Source organism: Poecilia latipinna, unplaced genomic scaffold (assembly GCF_001443285.1).
Source record: "Poecilia latipinna isolate Pla-1442-1.1 unplaced genomic scaffold, P_latipinna-1.0 Scaffold1250, whole genome shotgun sequence".
Classification (NCBI taxonomy): Eukaryota; Metazoa; Chordata; class Actinopteri; order Cyprinodontiformes; family Poeciliidae; genus Poecilia; species Poecilia latipinna.
Genome location: NW_015113866.1, coordinates 378,052 through 398,084, shown reverse-complemented (window position 1 = coordinate 398,084; position 20,033 = coordinate 378,052). Strand labels below are relative to the sequence as shown.

At 37.5% G+C, this 20,033-nt stretch overlaps 1 long non-coding RNA gene across 1 annotated transcript in view; it reads left to right on the top strand.

Moving 5' to 3' along the window:
- The first annotated feature begins 8,999 nt into the window (after positions 1-8,999).
- Positions 9,000-20,033, top strand: part of LOC106960986 (uncharacterized) — a 41,253-nt gene continuing 30,219 nt past the window's right edge. The window contains exon 1 of the long non-coding RNA XR_001427690.1: positions 9,000-9,229. This is a non-coding gene — a long non-coding RNA (uncharacterized LOC106960986). The remainder of the gene's footprint in view (positions 9,230-20,033) is intronic.

Sequence of the window (20,033 nt, the reverse complement as noted above, 5' to 3'; positions counted from 1 at the left end):
GATGATTACCAGAATATGCCAACAGATTTTTTTTAAAGCATATAAAAGGTTTTTTTTAAGTGGCATTCATAGTGTTTATCGGTTCTTCTAGGCTCATCAGAATGACATTTTTTTAATTACTTCCTTCCACAACACTGAGAAAAACATGAGCATTACCTCAAGAAACAAGCCTCACAATACAATAGAGCAAAGCCACTTCCTTCAGTCATGTAAAAACAGGTTGAATCCACAAATCATTTACCACACTTCTGATTTCCCCGGAGGCTGTTTCCCACAGGATCCACTGTCTCTGTCTGTTGAGTCTTGCGTTCTTTTCTTTTCCTCAAAATCATTCTTAGCCTTGTTCTTGACTTTAGAAACAAAATGTTTTTTTTTTCCAGTATTCTTGGATTGTCTAAAAATGTTGACATCTTTCCATTTGATAAACAGAATTATTTTTGAAACAGCTCATGTTATTCTGGAAGAGTGCATACATATTTTTTAAATCATCAATCTTGCTCTATGTATTTCTATATGTCAAAATCTGCTCAAATAATCCATGCAGATTTTAAGAAAATAATATCTGATCACTTGTAAGAACATCTGTACTATTTTGTTTTACTTTCTTTGCAAGCTTGCTCCAATTTGTTCTAGCTTGAACCCAACATGGTAATCTAATATTCTCCCCAAAGCCGCAGTAATCAGTGTTTACTAATCTCATATTTTATATGATTAGAATGATCCAGGATAATGTTGCCTTTACACAAAAGTAAGATTATCTTATACTGAAAAGCATATGTGGGATGTTAAAATCCAAATCGCACTGATCCACATTAAAGTTTTTGGCCTCAAATAGAGTACAACCCCCACTGTTGTGTCACGAATCACTCACACATAGAAAAGCCTACAATGTATCATTACATTTCCCAAATGTGTTTCTTTTCTGTCTTGTGAGACAAATGTAGATCAATTTCAGATCTACATATGTTTTATATCCAATCTATGCAGAAAAGTTATGACATTTGTATCATACCTATGGTTTTGACTTTTATGTTTATGTTCATGTTCTTTGTGGATGATTTATTTTCCACAATTTCTGCCAGATAAGTTCTCTCCTTCATGTCTAGTTTTTTTTCTTTTGTTCTGCTCCCTTTTATAGCTGTGCCTTGGTTCTCTTTTGTGTTTATTGTTCTGGTTATGTTCTGGGTTCATTATTGTCATTTAGGTTTGATGTATGCTGTTCATTCCTATGTGTTTATTATTCTCTAAAAGGTGCCATATTACTTCAATCTATAATGCTCAGTCTCTTAGTGTATTCTTGTGTTGTGTATTTTGCATATTTGTATGTCTTAGATTAGTTTAAGGTTTCTCTTTTGATTTCTTGTCTATTACTTTATGCTTTTCTGTGTTATGTTTCTATTTTCATTCTTCCACGTCTCTCTGTTCCATCTGCCATTTTCTTTCTCTGCTCATCAGCTTCAATCTGTCTACCTGTGTCTAGCTTGATTGTCTTCTCGTCCCACTTGTTTTCTGAAGTATTTAACCTTTCAGATTCGGTCACTTCCCATTGGAATCTTCTGTTTTTCGTATGTGGTACGTGGATGTTTTCTTTCTTGGCATATTCCATGTTTCCATGCTGTTTTTGTCCATCTTCCATGATGTTTTAATCAGCTATACATCTTGCCTGTTACAGTTTCATGATGTACCATTAAAGTGGCTGTTTGCACGTGAGCAACGTTAAACTAAACATCTTCCTTTGTTGATTTGTCATCTACCTGTTGGACAATTCTGGTATAAAAAAATACAGTAAGCTTGATGATGAAATAAGAAACTTCAGGTCTTAGAAAATACATCAGCAGGCGTTTTGTACAGTATAAAGAGCAACCCATTGTGGATCCTCTGGCGTAATTATTGGAAAAATTATCTTTTAGCATTTGATTAAAAGTACTTAACTTCATGTTATTTAACCAGGAATGTCCCATTAAGACACCATATCTCTTCTGCCAGGGAGCCCAGGGGTCTCATGCATAAAAGAGCATGTAGCTTTACTGAAAGTTTGTGGGAAGGAGAATTTCTGATACTTAAAAATCTGATTTATAAGCCCTTGTCATCACATGTTGCCTTTATAAATCCAGATTTACGGTGAACTGGGCGCAGCTGCATATTTATCCCAAGCCTCTTGATCTCTGCCCCTAAATTCATGTGCAAATTAGTAGAAAGACCCAGAAAGCTCCCACCACGTGCCTAAAAACTACATTTAGAAGCAATAGCCACTTCTAGATGTTACACACCGAATGGTGCATTTAATTTGAAAGGTGTCTTTCAGTGCACCTTTACAATAAATAAAAGCAATAAAATTAAAATCAAAACATTTAAAATAAAACCCCAAAAAAGAACATTTTAAAAGTAAAATATATAAATACGTGCTGATCAAAGTCAAAGTTGAAGTGAGACAGACTGCCAGAGTCATGTTCTCCTTGTGTTTTTCTCTTCAAGCATTCCGGCTTCCTTCCACAGTCCAAAAATATGACTGTTAGATTGATTAATCTTTCTAAACTTCCCTTTTGTATGAGTGTGTGCATATAAGGCTGTCTGTTCTGTACATCCATCTTGTGATGGACTGAAAACTTGTTCTTCCTCTTTACCAATGATTTCTGGTATATCCCTGCAATCTAGGACAACAGTCACTAGGTGTAGGCATCAGATGGATACTTTGTTCCACCAGATTCAGTGGGGTAGGCCAGAACATTCCTGTATTTCTGACTGTTTTGTTGTGGTAAAAAATCAAATTATCCTTGTTTTTTGTGGTGCTACATGAAGATGAGACCATGTTTTTTTTTTTTTGTTTTTTTTTTCAAAAAGGAATTATATAAGTAGATATTATTGCATTTTTACTGCAATTTTTTTTTTAAATTGAACCAATCTATTATTTTTACAAATGTAGAAATAGATTTCAAAAATACTTCATTTAACACCAGTGTGACATTATTTGAATGACAGGCGTGAAAACAACTGCACAGAGCGCCTCACAGATCCTATACAATATTTACTTGGATTCACAAAAACAGAAGTTCTAAATGATTCATTATATCAATACATTTTGACATACCATCATTCTAAGCTTCTACAGTCCCAGTAGAGTCGCTTGAATAAATTTGCATCTAATGATGATAATTGACAGGAAAGGGATGAGACCAGTTTATAGACAAACACAGGTAGTCTCTGTGGTTTACAGGAAATCCTCTGAGAAGCCAAGACTCCAAAGCTTACTGCAGCGCTGTCACCATTATGCTATTCAGTCAACATATCTTCCTCCCTGTTTCTCAAGCATCTTTCAGTGAAAGAGACCCACGGGACTAAATATGAAGTATATAGCTTGTGCGTATTTTTCATAATTGCTTCTAAGGTGAGACAAGTCTTTGGAGTCTGTTTGTGCAAACTCCAAAACAGGTTGTATGAATTCAGCAATTTTGCCAGCCTGGCCTCAGTACTGGCGCTTAGTAAATTACTGCAGTTGGATTGTCAGTCCCGACTTCGTATTTTTTTACTCTCTCATGGTCACCAGAACGTCTTGTATTTGTTAAAATATTTGCAATGTAAAGTGCAGCCATTGTGACGGTGATGATGCAAGCGTTTCAGCTTGACAGAGCTTTCTGGGGTGGCCAAATTCAAAAACATGTCTGGGGAGTCATAAAATTCAGTTTGCATGCTCGATTTTTCATTTTGACCCTTCGTGAGTTTAATTGGGGGAAACTATAAAAGATTATTACTTCATAAGCTTCAGCAAGAACTACAACAAAGTTGGCACCATCAATATTAGGTTAAGAAATGTGTTGCAGTTATTTTTCAATTACAACTAAATAACAAAAGTGTTCTTTGAACACCTGTAAACATAGATTCAATGCCCTCAACAAGTTGTTGTAATCATGGTGAAGATGTATATAATGTATAAGCCTTCAAAACAAATGCTGGTGTAAATATCTGGTGACCGTAGACACACCGCTGCAGCTCAAACACTGAACTTTGGTGAATTTTTTCACTAAAGTTTAATGTGTGTGATGACTAAAAAGGTACTTTGTCAACAATAATGTTGGTACGGTTTCCATTTTCAACAGACCACATAGCATTTGACTTAAAAAATTAAAGGACTGGAAAATTGCTTAAGATGAATCTAATTTGCTAGACTTGTTACAGTGGTAAATATGTTACATATTACAACTGTGTAGAACTTTTTTTTTAACATAGATTTTTTTATAACTCTCTGTAACCAAATTAAAGATTTCATTTTTTGCATTATTTTCAGCATGAGATTATACTTCCGTAATAAAAACATTTTAATCACAGCCTTGATTACCCTTCAGTTTTCTTTGTGGCTCTGCACAGGTTTTGTGGGATAAGCACATCAGCTCTTTTGTTCCCATGCAAAGAGTGGTAAATGATGAAAGCCCAAAACACTGCTGCCCTTTTCAAATCATTCATTGTCTACAAATTTCACAACACATCTGCTGTTTTTGCCTGAAGTGTGGTTTTGTGAGATATGAAAAAGCAGCATATTCGCCTTTGTACACTTGAAAGTCAGAAAACAGAAGTGACCTCATTTAAAAAATAAAGTCTCATCAAAATAGCAATGCCTGGTTACAGATGGTAAACAATAGCTGCTCCCTGAAAACAATGATGCCTGTGAGATGTGCAAGAAACATAAAATATTCATCACTGATCTGCAGATTTGCTGAAAAGGTTCCCTCACCTGTAGATAATTCCTTGTAAGAAAAGCTTTAGCTTTTGAGCTTTGTGTTCTAAGATAACCTAAATTATTCTGGGCTTCACTTTGCTATTCAGATATATTAGGATTAGATTGTAAACAACTTGCCTTGTAGGCCATTATTAGCCCTTCTTCTGCCCTGAACAATTGAGATATGAAATCTACTAGAAACTTGAAGGAGTGCTAACAGTAGACCCTTTGTGTCTTATGAGGTTTACATTTGGGCCATGGATGAGATTGGTTTGTTCAGCTCATTCAACAGATTCCTGGATCTGTGAAATATGAGGCATTCACTGCATGAAAAGTGGGATTTTCGACAGCTATTGACACCTAGTTCTGCCGTGCGCATGGACATTGAGGGCTATCGGCAAGAGGTTTTTGTCAGAGTGGAAAATTGTAGAGCACTGCCAAGAATGGTCAAAAACGCTGTGTGTCCGTGTTCCCCATCACCCCCCTCCCTTTGGGCCTAGCAGAGGTTTTCGTATTTAAATGAAGTTGCTGAGAGCCATGCAAATGCAAATCAACTGTTGAGCACCAGCCTTTGGACTCTCATTCCTGTTGTAGCTAAACTATTTTACCTTCTGTTCACCTGTTTACTAGACCCAGGACCTGGCCAAAACCCCTCAGTGTTGTTAATGCTGAAAATGTGGAAAAAGTACTATTTCACAGAGTTACTTTTTCAGTATTGTTTTGACATTAAGCGATGTTCCGGCGGAAAACAACAGATGACACCGCGGCGGTCCAACAAGACTCTAACTCACCTGTACCTTAATCTTGTTATCAGTCTCTAACAATTCTGATAACATATGTAGAACTGTCCAAACCATCACACTCCAGGTGTTTTTTTTTTTTTTTTTACCGGAAACAACATAAACTTTTTCAAAAACCTGAGCTACTGTGGCTCATCTGTTGAATTGGACCACGAGTGCCAGCCTTTGCTCTCCACTTGAATCAATGAGCGTTGACGACCTGTGACCCTGAGGCAGGTTCATCACTGTTAGACACTAACTTCTGCAGACCAGGAACACCCAGTAAGAGCTGCAGTTTTGGAGATGGTCTGACCCAGTCATGGTGCTGTTTAAGCTCAATCAAATCCTTGCTCTTACCATTTTTTCTTGCTTCTGACACAATAATTTAGAGGGACAAAAAGTTCACTTGCAGCCTGAATAACCCACCCACCAAGAGGTGCCATGATGAAGAGATAATCAGTGTGATTCACTTCACTTATTAATGGTTATAATGTTATGTCTGAGTGGCGTGAGAGTGCAATCAATGTTTCTTTGCAATATCTTGATTTCCACCTCTTCCAGTCTTTCAGCACTGTATTTGTCTTTATTTTTAATCATAGTAATTTGAAAACACATAGCAGCCTAAGTTGCTAAATGGATATTTTCTGATATATTTGCACATCTAAATCATATGCAAATTGTGTTTTAAGAGACTTTAAAAGGCTTTAAAAAATCAAAGTGATTTATTAATGCTTCAGAAAATTAGATTATGGAAAAATTATGACATCATAAACTGCCTAACACCTTATGGTTATAATTAAGTTGTCTGCTTAGAAAATGTAGCCTGACCTTTGCCTCAAAATGCAGTTTTGTTTGATTTTCATTTCCCTTCAGTGCTCCGTCTGGGCTTTCTGCCATTGAACTTGATTTCTCTGGCTGAATTTCAACCGGGATAATCGGCGAACAGAAAGAGGAGATGAAAAAGATGCTGATTTTCTGCTAAGCAGAATCATCTTTTGTATTTCGATTAGGTTAGTTAACACCGCTTAGTGACCCCTGTGGATACTTTTTGGAAATTTTTGCGCATTTTAAACTTATTGTTAATTAAATTTTAATTAAATATACACAAGTTCATAGAGTCAAGATCTTTCTCTACCAAAGATTTACTTTTTTAAATGATTTAGAATTTTGTCTCTTGGTTTGATTCTCTTAATTGAAATGTGCCTCAACATAGCAGGCAGCATTACACTGCCAAAGAGAATAGTACTAACTGATTCTTTTTCCTCCTCTTTATGAGCCAAATGAAAAAATTTAGTCAGTAAACAAAATACTGTAGTGAAGTTTCTCATCTATCTGGCTCCCAGCAAGGTATTTCATATTCATTGCACAGGGCACTTGAACTGTTGCGTTCTGGAAACATTTTGACAGGGAAGACTGACTGCAACTGCAATGCAAAAGATGAAGGCTCAGGATGAATGAGTCAGTGAGGTCGTGTCCATCTATTAGATTATCATCAAACACAGATGCAGTCGGACCAAATGTCTCGGCACTGCCATATCGGCACAGGTGTCTCATTAATGTTTCTGGCAGTGCCCTGCACATCATCATTGCCAACTGATTAACTGCTGTCAGTATACTTTGTCCCTGCCTTTCAAATTTCATTCACCTGTTTCAATTTAGAGGACATGCTGAGTGCAAGCAAGTAGTTTTGCATCAACTTGTAGAAGAGGCGGTTTGCAATTAGATGTACATCATACTACAACGCACAAATCTGGCTGCATGTGGTGTAACAGGCCAGACAGAACTTCTTGCAAGTCATTCATTTTGTAAAAAAAAAAAAAAATGGATAAGATGGCTTGCTCTATCTCTAAAGTTTTGGGGATTTGTAGCCTCATAATGTTTTATGTGAATATCAAGGAATTTTTCTAATAAACGTGAAATAAACGTGTTGATATGTAAAATAAAACACAACAAAATGCCGTAAGTAAAAAAAAAAAATAATAATAACTATATTGAAAAATGCCAATTCCAAAAGTCCAATCCTTTACCTTTTCTGTGTTTTTGCATTAGTAAGAGAGATTGCTGTGGGTAGAAAGAAATTTCTATATATGTTACATCTAATAAGACATATCCTCAGCCTGCAGCCAGAGGGCAGGAGCCAAAACTCTGAGTAAAGATGATTCGTTGAGTCATCTTTCCTATGACTCAACTGCTGAACAGCTCAGATGGAGAGTTCTGTTTTTTCATTCCAATTATTTTATCCCATTTTTTTCACAAGAGTTAGTTTCAGGCCTTAACTTTGGCAACAGAAAGGGAAAACAGGCTCAGTGTAAGATGCATTCAGTCACATGGAAATGTTGGGCTTATCACCTTATGACACAATTTTTGATAAGTGGAATAGCACAGATTGATTAATGCTTTGAATTTGGTATTTTTGCCTACATCAAGTTTGATCAAATGGCAACAATTTGGGTTTTTCTGACCAGGTGTTCACAAACAGCCTTTTAAAAAAAAATAAAATATTATTTTGGTGAAAGTTTTCAATTGCTAAGTTTATCACATATTTTGGTATTTTGAATAATTCACTAGGCAAAGTTAAGAACATTCATAAATTCAACCAAATTTATTTGAAATTTATCTTGTATTGGACTGGAAAATAAAAAGTTGTCAATGTTGAAAAGTCATAAGGGAATATTTTTTATCACCTAAAAAATATTTTCAAGAAACTATAAACAATAAGTTTAAATTTTTGGACAGTATAGTAGGAAATGTTGTGCTACTAATAAAATATAACTAAAATACCAAAAAGCTTATAAACTGAATTTCAAAAGCTTATTTACATTAAATTAAGAGAAATTAATGAATACTGTGATTACATTACATACAATTATATAATTAAATATGTCAATATTTTATTAAATTCATTTGTTTAAAATTTAGACATGTAAAGATGCACCATAATTGCTTTCAACATGACTTTGTCCATTTTCAACTCTTATTTTGAAGAACGTATGGATCTTTACCTTTTCTGTGTCCCTTTCTGTTCTCTAGCTTGTTAACCCTAACATTTTTCTTTTTGTTAAGTAACATATCTGGAACATATATATAAATTATATTTACTATTGTCATGCATTTTTTAATATATTGTTTTAAACTGTGACATTATTGGACATTCAAATTAGCTGTAGTATGTAATAAAAATAATAGAAGTTCAAGTTTATTGCAATTCATAATATCAATTACAAGAAATGCCTTTGACTTTTTTAGTGCTTTACTCATCTAATTTCCTCCATGAGGTCAAACTGAGTTTGTTTACCCTGTGCTGCGCTCTGATTGGCTTTTCAAGTTTATAGTACCGATGTTAAGGCATTCAACATCTGGATGAAAAGTGAGCTGTGCTGGGCGCGACTAACGTTTTATGTTCCCTCATTCAACCAATCATAGCAGGGAGTCTTGGTCAAGACGCTTTCTGATTGGTTGGAGCTCTTGTCTCAGAGAAGCAAGGAGGCGTGGCTTCTGCGGCTGTTGAGGTGTTGTGATTTCCAGTCGGACTGGCTCCAGTCCTGTCACAGCAGTGCGGGGCGCCTTTTCTCTACGCTGGCGCTCTGGGAATACTAACTGTTTTCCGAAAACAACCAGCTTCTACACTAACAACTCTTCGTTTTTTTTTCTTTATAACGACTTGCTCTTGTTCCTGCGACCTTATAGAAAGACTGCTAGATACATTTTGCTAGAGTGGAAGAGCCGTGGAAACAATAAGGTAAGAGCTGCCTGCTTTTCTAGTTGCGGACTGAGCGGTGCTGTCTCAGCTGTGCTGACTTTGCTCATTAAGACTCTGAGGATGCTCTAACTTTGCACAGAAGAGATGTTTCAGCAGCAGCGCCAACTGCTAATAAACAGCATAACAATCCTAAATTGTTTTTGAACTCTCGCCAAGTTAAAGCCTTTCTTATTTTTTTTTTCCACCAGCGGTCCAGTCATTCTTTGCGCTCAGACTGAATTACTGAATTGATGCAAGCTTCCCCAAGCTGGAGTCGGGACTTTTGTAATCTTCTTTAATAATTTTGCAAGATATGTTTTTTTGTGTGTCTGCATTCATTTTTCTTAGACCAACATGCTATTTGCAGCAGTAGTCTCTGCAAGTTATTGCAACCAGATCTCAGTAATTGGCCTTTTGACTGGGACACAGTTTTCATCTAAACAGCCGCTTGTTCTCAAGAGAAAGCTTTAACTTGTGCAAAACAGTGCACTGACAATAAAAAAAGGTGAGGTAAACAAATCAGTCTGGCAGGACGCGATCATTGCATAAGTGTTTTATATTGTATTGAAAGAGAACCTTTCCCTCCCACCTCGCCTATATTTTGCCTCTTAAATCATGCTTACTCCAGCTGCAGTTTAGTCTCGATGCCAGAGTCTCTGGGGGAAGCGATGAGCTCATTGTTCTAATCTAACAGGTTTCTGCTTCTGCACGCAGAGTTTAACATCAGCCTGTGTTGGATCTCTAAAATACACACAGATTTAGAATATTTTTTTCACCCCTATTTTTTTTCCACCCCTAAGATTCCTCGAAGCGGCTGGTGGTTATTTACCTTGAAATAGATGCTTCGGAGTTGCTCTCTGCAGAAATACGGATCTTTGATTTGTCTCAGCTTGTTGTGCATTAGGTGTCTCATCTCCCTCTGTGGGTTTTTAGTTTCAGCTGAGGCTAAGAACAATTGAACAGTAAATATATCTTACCCTGCACAACAGGAACAATCGTTATGACTACTTTCCCCCCATATTTGCCTCATTTTTCTGACTCAAACTAGTCCTCTCTTTGCAAAAGTTTTCCCAGCATTAAAAAAAAAAAAAAAAAAATCAGTTCAACTTTGCCCTGATTGAGCTGGGTTATTTGCAGATTCTAAATGCTCCTTTGTTTTGATTATCTGGTCAGATGTTTAGGTGCTGTCCATGTGGTCAAATCTTGTGATTTTCTTTGGTTTAGCTTTGTCTCCATCCTCTCAGCTGCTGCAATGACTTTGCAGGATGGGGAGGGGATGGTGGCACTCATGGCTTGCGGTTTTCTTACCACACTTGTACAATGACTTTGCACTCTTTGCTCCTTCCAGAGTATTGCAGTGTGGTTTCAGGTTATTCTATTTGACATGTAGCTGGTGTGCTGACAAGTAGGAGTGCTGCTTCCGTGCAGGGCAAGTGGGATGCTCCTGTGTGGCCCGATTCTCTACCAGCAGGTCTGTCTGTGCTCCCACTCGCACTATGAATAGTGCAGACCCATCTACATTCAGCCCTCGTTTGAGGTGGTTGTCAACACTCGGCATAAGGCGGCCCCTGTTTGTTTTTTTTCCGCCGCTTATACACATAATCATTAGGGAAAATTTGTTTCTGCTGACAAATGAGTTGGTCATAAATGTGAGAAAGTGCCAAGTGCCCAGCATTGCATTCATTCCTCATCACTGCTCAGAATTGCTTTCTCTTCATCCAGTCCTCGTTCCCCGAGCCCTGATAGGTTTGTCGCTTAGTTAGCGTGGTTAATGGTGCATTTAGCCCAGTGTGTAATTTTATTTCCGATTTCCATTTTATCGTTTGCTTTGAGTTTGAAATGACGGACCCTATATGTGCGGATGGCATCCTCCTAATGGTCCTCAGGGTAATGATGGCTGAAATAGGCTTCTAACCGGAGGCTGAGAGCTCTGGCCCTTGGGGGACATTCAGTTTGACTATTTTCATGTCAAGATGAAGTGTTCAGTAACCGTGTCTGTGGATATAAAGCGAACACTCTAACTTATTTTGCAGCTTTGATCGGTCAAAAAGGAAAAAAAAAGCTGTATTTCAGTGCAATGGATGAAGACACTTTACATTTTCTCCCCAGGCGCTCTTGAAGTTGCTGAATAGCTGCACTCATCCTCCTTTTCCCCCATTCTGTGCTCAGAGGAACTTGAGGGCGTTGCATGATAGATTTCAGGCTGTTGTCGTGCCACCTTAACAACAGTGATTTGTCTGAAGTGTCTCATATCTCCGAGCACCATCCGTAACAGTTGATGTCTAAAGAATGGGTTGGTGCAATACCGTGCTTCAGGAAGCAACAGTTAACCCAGCCCCCCTTCACATCCACAACATATGGGACTTTGTTTGGCCCTGCACCTGAGAGCGGCACTGGTCTGTGACACCTCATATTTCATTTTGATAATGGCTGGTTACCCGTGGCAACTGTGCTGCCAGGGAGAGTCTTGCTTCTTGAAGGGCATGGGAGGAAAGAGAGAAGGTGGGTGGGTTATGGGGATGTGCACTTCAAGGTTTTTTTTTTTTTCCCCCTCTCAGCACCTCCACCCTTTCCTGGCTGGTTGTGTTGTAACCAGCGAAGGGTGTGGGACCCCTGGGGAGTGAATTATTACCTGTCAGCCCTGCAAGTTCCCTGCCATCCATAATCCCAGCCTGACACAGCACAGGCCAGTCCGGGCTGTCTGCTGAGACCACCGGGCCTTGGCCTCAAGGTCTGGCCCTGTTGAGGCCACAGCTGGTAAGAAATCACATTAACATGTTGCATCAGGTGTAACAAATGCACAGTCTCATACCTTATGCAGCATGGCATGTGGCTCTTCCATCATTGCTCTTTCTGAATTTTATTTTATTTTTTTTGTGCTCCTGGACCTGAGAGGAAGAAACTTCTCTTCTTTGCCTTGGAGTTACATTTTCTGTTTCGCTGAGTTGGTGCTCTCAGTCTCCCAGGTATATTAGTATGCCTGATTTTTAAAGTTCATTTATAGATTGCCTTTGGCACAGATGTAATGGATGGTGTCAGTTTTGTTGCATCTGCTTCCCTGTTATTGGTCCAGACTGCTGGAAGTTAAAGTGAAAACAGTACTGACAGTCATCCCTCCCATTGGTGCGATCCAAAGCCTTGGCAGAATTGTAATTACACTTGATTCCAAAAACAGGCGTGTAGCTTTATCCCTCCTGTGGTCCTGGTGTGGGTTCCTCCTGCACTGGAAATTACAGTCGAGCTGATGAGCGTGTAAATTACGGTAGGGAAGCTTCAGAGTTCAGTGAAAGGCTAGAGGGGTGAGATAGAAAAAGAGGCTGGACGTGGCGGACCACAAAATGGACAAGTGACAGCCCTCGGTCCGTCCATCCAGACTGGCTGTCTTTTTGTGGTTTCTCCAGGCTGTTCTTCTGAAACATTAACCCCTTGTCAAACATGGACTTGGGTTTTGCTTGCCAACCCACCAAGGCCACAAGCAGTGAGCAGAAACACTTCACAACTGTTTGGTTATGTGCTTCATGGAGCACACTGGATGAAGTCCAGCAATTAGAGGGGAACATATAACCCAAAGCTCGCAAAATCAGCAGATTCCCCAAGATTTATATTTCTATGGCGGAGAGGGGCTCCTGGCCAATAAAAGTACCTTTAAGAATTGAAAGCTGCAAAGCTGCATGAATTTTCAAAGTGGCTGTTCTCCTTTGTCTCACATAAATGTTTAGACATGCCTGGTTTTGGCATGAAGTTAGAGCCATTCTTGACTCATGGCTTTGTCTTTAATACTCCCTAGTCAGCTGTCCCTGTTAAAGAGATTACCCACTCTTTCACACACGTTCAGTCATGTGCTTCAAAAGATGAAGCTGGATTGAAATCTAATGGATCTTTAAAAGTTAATAACATTGAAACAATCCACCAACTTGCTCGGACCACATAATCCTTGCAGGCTTGTTGGGGTGCTGTTTCCTATCTCGAGCAGTGAGCGAGAGACAAGGTATACCCTTACCTACAGCGTAGCATTCTAACTTTGCCAGGTAAGGTTTTGGAGCAAAACAGGAAATATAACGTGGACAAAAAAACCTTCTGCAGAGGGAGAACACGCAAACTCCTCTAAATCCCCATGCAGAGGGAGAACACGCAAACTCCTCTAAATCCCCATGCAGAGGAAGAACACGCAAACTCCACAAAAGACTCAACAGCTGGGGCTGAGGCCCAAGACCTTGGTTCTGCAAGGTAACCATGCTACAACTATTCCCCCATACAACTTTTTCTTAAAGTTATATCTAAATATCTTCCTCTGTGTAGCATAAATATAATCTTCTCATGTAAGGACAATTAAGAAATCACAGCAGATTTAATTGATAATTTAAAGTGCAAGAAAAAAAAATCCCGCTCCACTTCTTAGTTTAATGATGGGAAACATCTGAGCTCAGGAAAGGTGTGTTTATTAATAACCTTGATCCATAAATTCCTGCTAATAATCTGTTCTGTAGATATTCTCTGTTAATTAAACATGCTTTTTGCAACCTGGTTGTGTATAAACAGCCAGTTTGTTCTTAATTACAGGTAATTTACTGTATAGCAAGTTGAATCACTGTTACCTTCAGCTGCTCTTATCAATGAGAATTATTGAGTAGTCTTACTCATGATGGAAACGCAGCAGGGTTGTCTGTACAAGTTGAAGCTTAAGACGTGTTATCTGCAGCTATTTGAGTAACTTCATGTTGTGTCATACCATATTTGGGAGGCTTTTGTTCATTGCTAAACATTCCATCACTGTTTCTGTAATATCATCTTTCTCTGCAGATCAGAGCAAAGAATCCATGTTTTCTTTTTAGCTTGTGAAAATAATAAACAGAGAAAACCCAGATTGGAGCTCACATCTATATCATGTTTCCAATCTATCCACACTCCTTGGGATTTTTTTTACACTTTGCCACATTAAAATAAAAAATGTCCATGTGTTTTTGTTGAATTGTTTGTTCCAGAACAACACAAAGTAGCACATGACATATAATGTGTCAAAAGGACAAAGAGTTTAGAGAATCGGTTCTTTTGCATAAAACTGAAACACATTTTAAATTACTAATAAATAACAATTAGACACTGTAAAGGCCCACATTGTCAGCACTAAACTTTAGTCTTTCTATCTTTTGCCTTTTGTTCTGCATGCTATTTTCATCTTATGTCTAATTTGTGAATTTGCTTTTTATGTAAGCAGCACTGTACGAAAAAAAACTAACCAGTATATTTCTAACAACTTTTTTTCACAGCATATTAGTTTCAGTGCATCATGCTTTTTTTAGCGCTCATTTCCATCCTTATTGCTGAGTGTTTTTCTGCGCTTCATTTCACTGAGATTGGCTCTCAATCAAACAGTGTGGGCGGCACAGTAACGATCCTTTTTCTTGGATTTTCAATTTGTGAAGTTTTCTTTTCTCTTAGTGAAGTTATTTTCTTTGCCAGTTCAGCTGCGGTGGCTATCACAACTTTGTACTAACAGCCCAGTTACTCTCCTTCCTCCCTCGCCCCCCTCCTTAACAAACTGCTGTTTCTTCTGGAGGAAATGTAACCATCCATCTTTGTGCCAGAGGTTATTTTGCTGCAGAGACCTACCAGTCACCAGCAGGTTTTCACCATCTCTTTTATTTGGTGCATGCATTCTGAGTGAGCATTTAGCTTAGCTTTTTTATGCTGCATGTCACAATGAGTTGGAACACACTGATTATCGTTAGTGATGCACCAAACAAGCTGACATTGAATCTAAATGGTCAGTTTTCCTTGATCAGATTTATCAGATATTAAAAAAAGTAATTTTCTTTGCTGTTTATTAAATTGATTAAACTGCACACCAAAATCACAGTTCAGTACAATTTTGGTTCTGCTTTAATTATTTTGGGAAGTTAAATTTTTGAGGGAGGAGATGGATCTTCTAGTGATCAGCAAAGCTGGATTGAAATCTAATGGATCTTTAAAAGTTAATAAAATGGAACTAGAAGCGGACTACAGACAAATCCTTGGGGGTTCCCTCATGTGAGAGGAGTAGTTTGTGTTAATATGGAAATCATGAAGTCAAACATCAAATAAAACCAGAAATATTGGCCAGAAATGCCTGATTAATGCGTCTGTGAGCATCATTAAAAATGTTTTTGTTTTATTTGTTCTCAATTAGATGGTAAAACTTTCCTGCCAGACTGTGAAATTTGTAGTTTCAAACTTGGAAGGTGGCTGCATGCCTGAACTGCTGCTTTGTGCAGCTTGAAGATAAGAAAACAGCTTCCATCTTCAGGGTTGTGTTCATGCAGATATTTGTCAAGAAACTGTTTCTTGGATCCAGGAGCATTAACTTCACCAATCAGAGGATAATGACAAAATTAGAGCCTCTTCCTCTTTTTCTTCTTTCATCATCAGCTTTTTAATTCCTGAAATACAAAAACATTATGACAGAAACTCAGTTCTGTCTTTTTGTGAAATGACTCCAAAAAGCAAAATATTTATTTTTCTTTCTATGATGATTGCTGCCTCCTTTGGTTTTATTTAGCTGATGACACAACACAGTTTTAAGGAGAATATTTTGATTTAAATAAAAACCAACTGATTTTATAAAATCTTGCACTTTTTCTACATGTTGTATCCACTGATTAATGACAAAAGCAACAGTACATGCAGACATTGATTACACCCTTTAAGAAAAACTTTAATTAGCTGTGTAAACAGAGAACAAAAAGCAAATCATAAGTGATGATTAGCATTTAATGTATTATGGTTTAAAACAAGTTCATTGTTCGTTGAAGTTATGCACTAATAAATAAATAATCCATATACTTTTAGATACTTTTTAAGTTATTTGCAACTGAAATGAAGACAACTACTGGAAAAAAACCACGACTCAAGAATAAGAGCATTATTTTGTAGGTGGAGATAGATTGTGAATAAAGGTCTAAGTAATTAGTATGACAAATTCCTAAATAGTTAAGTTATTATGTATTTTGCTAAATAGCTATAGATTTACATTGATATAAAAATATCATTAGCTGCTTACAGAACAGAGTGAGATGAAAATGTTTTTCTAGTGATGCTGCAAAATGTATTAATATTTTCTTGTCAGGTTTCTGGTTTCCGCCTTGTCTAAAGCATTTAGGTTTATTATGCAAAGCAGGGCAGGTCTGCTGATTTGTTACTATAAAAGTAATTCTGAGTTATGGCCATGCATTATTGTTGATTATTGCGAAATGGGAATTTTTAGAGCCCTGAAAGGTGAAATGAAGCAGGAAATTAAAAAACTAAGATAAGGACTTCTTTTATTTTGTCATATTTATTCAAAGCTGCTTGGTTCACCTGGTAAGATCCCATTATATCCCACCCTTGCTGCCTACACGTTTAACAGGCAGGTATTCATATCTTTAATTTAAGTATGCAGACCCCCCGATCCTCCTTCAACCCTCCCAAAGAGTTTTCAGATGTCTTTCAAAAATGAAATGCTCCTCTCTAAGCGCTGTAACTTGATGCCTGTACTTGATCTCCCAATTCTTACGACTGGTAGAAATTCAGACATGATTCCCAGCCTTTTCTTTCATTAGATTTATTTTAATTTATTGGCTTTATTGTGGTTAATTTTTCTGAGAACAATTCTCAAAAGAAGATTTTGATCTCTCCTAGAACATGTTACACTCAGAAATTAAAGTTAATTTAAGAAGCTTTTTTTTTAACCTGCTTCAGTCAGGTTTTTTTTTCTCTTTTTTTCAATTGGCAATTAAAATTAAAGCTTGCATGCTATTATTGGTGTACATTTTAGTGTTCACCATATGTGCAGCGAGTATCTGATTTGGACGCTGTCTACTAGATACGTCTACACTCCTACACATGCTGTGGTCATTTTCCTCCATTTCCCAGAACTACAGGCTGGTTTCCATCAAACTGAGGCTATTTTTAAAACGGTCTTTAGTGGGGCTATCGGGGGCAGGGGTGGGGTTCAGTTAATGTCATAAGAATCCAAACTGGGCAGTGGTCCAATGTGAGTAAAACATACCATCCCCTCCTCTTCTCATGTACTCTGAAACTCTTCAAGTTCCAGTAATATGTGTGTGTATAGGTTTATTAACCAAGTGTTGACTCACCCCTGCAGCTATGCGTGTGGATGTGTGTGGGGGGAGATTGCTTTCTTGAAGTCAGTTAAAATTAGCTCCTCATATTGCACCAGGAGAGTTTTTAAACTGTTCTGCTCAGAGGAAGAGAAACAAAACCAAATTTTTAAAATGGAAAACAATCTGCTTATGGTAAAGAGTTTTGAACTGAAACTAAAACTTTGGCAATTTCTTAACTTTCAGCTCACTGGATGATACACATGTTGATGGACTCACAGTTCATACACCTTTTTTTTAATTCAATCTATAACCTGGGTAGAATAATTCAGTTCAGTGGTGACATTGCAAGGTACTATCCTTATGTCTAAAGTTGGAAATCTTGTGCTAAAGCCAATTCTCAATATACTACTGATGGTTGTTTTCATGGAAATTTGATTTTTGGTGAATGTTTTTACTGAATGTAATGGGGAAGCAATGTTACTTAAGGTTGGATAACAACTGATGGTGACATTGGTCAAGTTGTTTTTCATGAAACTGAATTGGAGTCAAACTGTGAAGCTCCAAACATTTGAACAGGTTCAGATTAATTGCAGATAATTCAACATAAGTGTGTTTGTCTGTGTGCTCCTGCAGTGATGTGGATGGCTGCCTCATGCAACAAAACATGATCATTAATTTACTGTGCGGGTGGAAGCTTGTTTTCATACAGAGAAGATGAATAAACACAACAAAACACATCTTGTTAAGTCACGCAAGATGACTGCATTTTCCAGGGTATGGAACTACTTTTCTTTCTTCTTCTTCTTTTCTTTCGGTTTGATCTTTCCCTCCTCATTGCCTCCTACATTCTCCCACTTCCCTTAATCTGTCCCTGAGGGGTTAGTTTCTGGTGACTGACAGGAAGAATACCATCCGTGTATAAACAAAAACCCAGACCACGCTATTGCTTTAAAGTCACAAGTGAATGATGGGAGAATGTGACAAGAATGAGGGTGCAAACACACATTCACACTCTGACCATGTCTGAGACTGACAGTAGCCCTCCAGCGAAACCTTGTGCATTAGTGTCGACCTGAGGCTTCAGGTACCAGGAGAATAAAATGTCAAAGTCCAGTTTAAAGACTTGGACAGAAAGACAGTTCACAGGAGTTTATAGTTTGAGGCTAATTTTTAAAAACCTTTCTGCAGGATTGTTTTTTGCAGTTATTTTCTTGACTGCTGATATCCTCTTGATGTGAAAACAGCATCCTGTCAGCCTACTGCAAACTAAAACCCTGGTCCAACTAGATGTCATAGTTTACTTTTGCTCCTTGTGTGACTTATGTTTGTAAGGCTCTAAAGTCCTGCCTGATCCAAACCCTTAAAACTTTTTATTTTTTTTTAATTTTTGCTAGAACAGTTATTTCTTTATATGCTTTCAGCGTTTGAAGAAAAGTCTTGAACATGATGTACTAGTGAGATCTTTGAAAGGAAATTTATAAAAGCTCACTTTGTTGCTTGGTCATTTTTTTTAATTCAACATTTTGTTCTGCAGGCATAACTAATATCTGCAAACCACTATCACTCTTGTCAGTTCACCATGGTCTCTGACTGATGTAATTTTCAGTGTGGAATAGGCTATAGAGATCCACTCATAGGGCCGCATTTTAGCTGGCAGAGAGCACTCAGATATGTTCAAAGAGCTGTAGGATTGTCCACATTGTGCACTATGTAGCACAGATTACAACAATTCAGATTTTGACACACACTCCCACTCACACACAGTGCAAAGCTGTAAGTGTGGAGATTTAATTTAATGCACATACAAGCTGTTTTATTTTTATTTCTTCACCACACCTGTAAATTTAAATTGGGTTCTGGCTAACTGAGTTTTATTAAAAACAAGAAAAGTTGAGGTAGATAATTAGGTGTCGGAGCTGTTCTGTTTCCATCTGTTGGGCATCTGTCAGGTTCATTTTTTTGTCAGGAATAAAATTCATAGGCCAAATTTAAACAATTAAAATAACAAATAAATTAAAGTTGTCAGATCATTGTGTAATGTAGTGCATTAACATCAACGCCACAGCCCTTCTTTTACAATAAACCTTTTTTGCAATCCACACAAAGAAATGTAAACAAAGTTTTGCATTTTATGCTTTGAATTATACATCTTAAGTGCCAAGGCTGCACAACATGAATAAATAAAAAATAATGCACATATTATTCATGTATTAAGCTTGAGCATGTTGAATGTAAAATGTGGTTGAATTGGAGATAAACTAAAATAATTGTGTGTTCATTAACACAGAGGCACAGCGCAGTAAAGTAAGGAAAAATAAGAAAATGTAGAAGACTTTAACCTCTGACTTCATTTAGCAGAAAAAAAATATATCTTATGGTTGTGTTATTTATCATTCTGACTCATAACCCCTTATGTAATGCATGGTGCTTGAGTTTGCAGTGAAACCTGCATACCATCCAGTCCTCTTTATCGTCAAACTGAAGTGCTTTCATTCTTTTCAATTTGCTTCAGCTTTTTAAACCCCTAAAAAAATCTACTTCATTTAGAAGTTCTAGGTTTTCCCTTGAAATTTACAATTTAAAGTGATTTTTCAGTGCTACTCACTGTCTGCCTGTGTTATGTGGACCTGTTCCTGCCTCCTGCTATGTAGAGAGCAGCTGAAATACCAGTGATTGTGAAGTAAAAAACAAAGGTGCATAGATTATGAAAAAGAACCTTGTTCTTT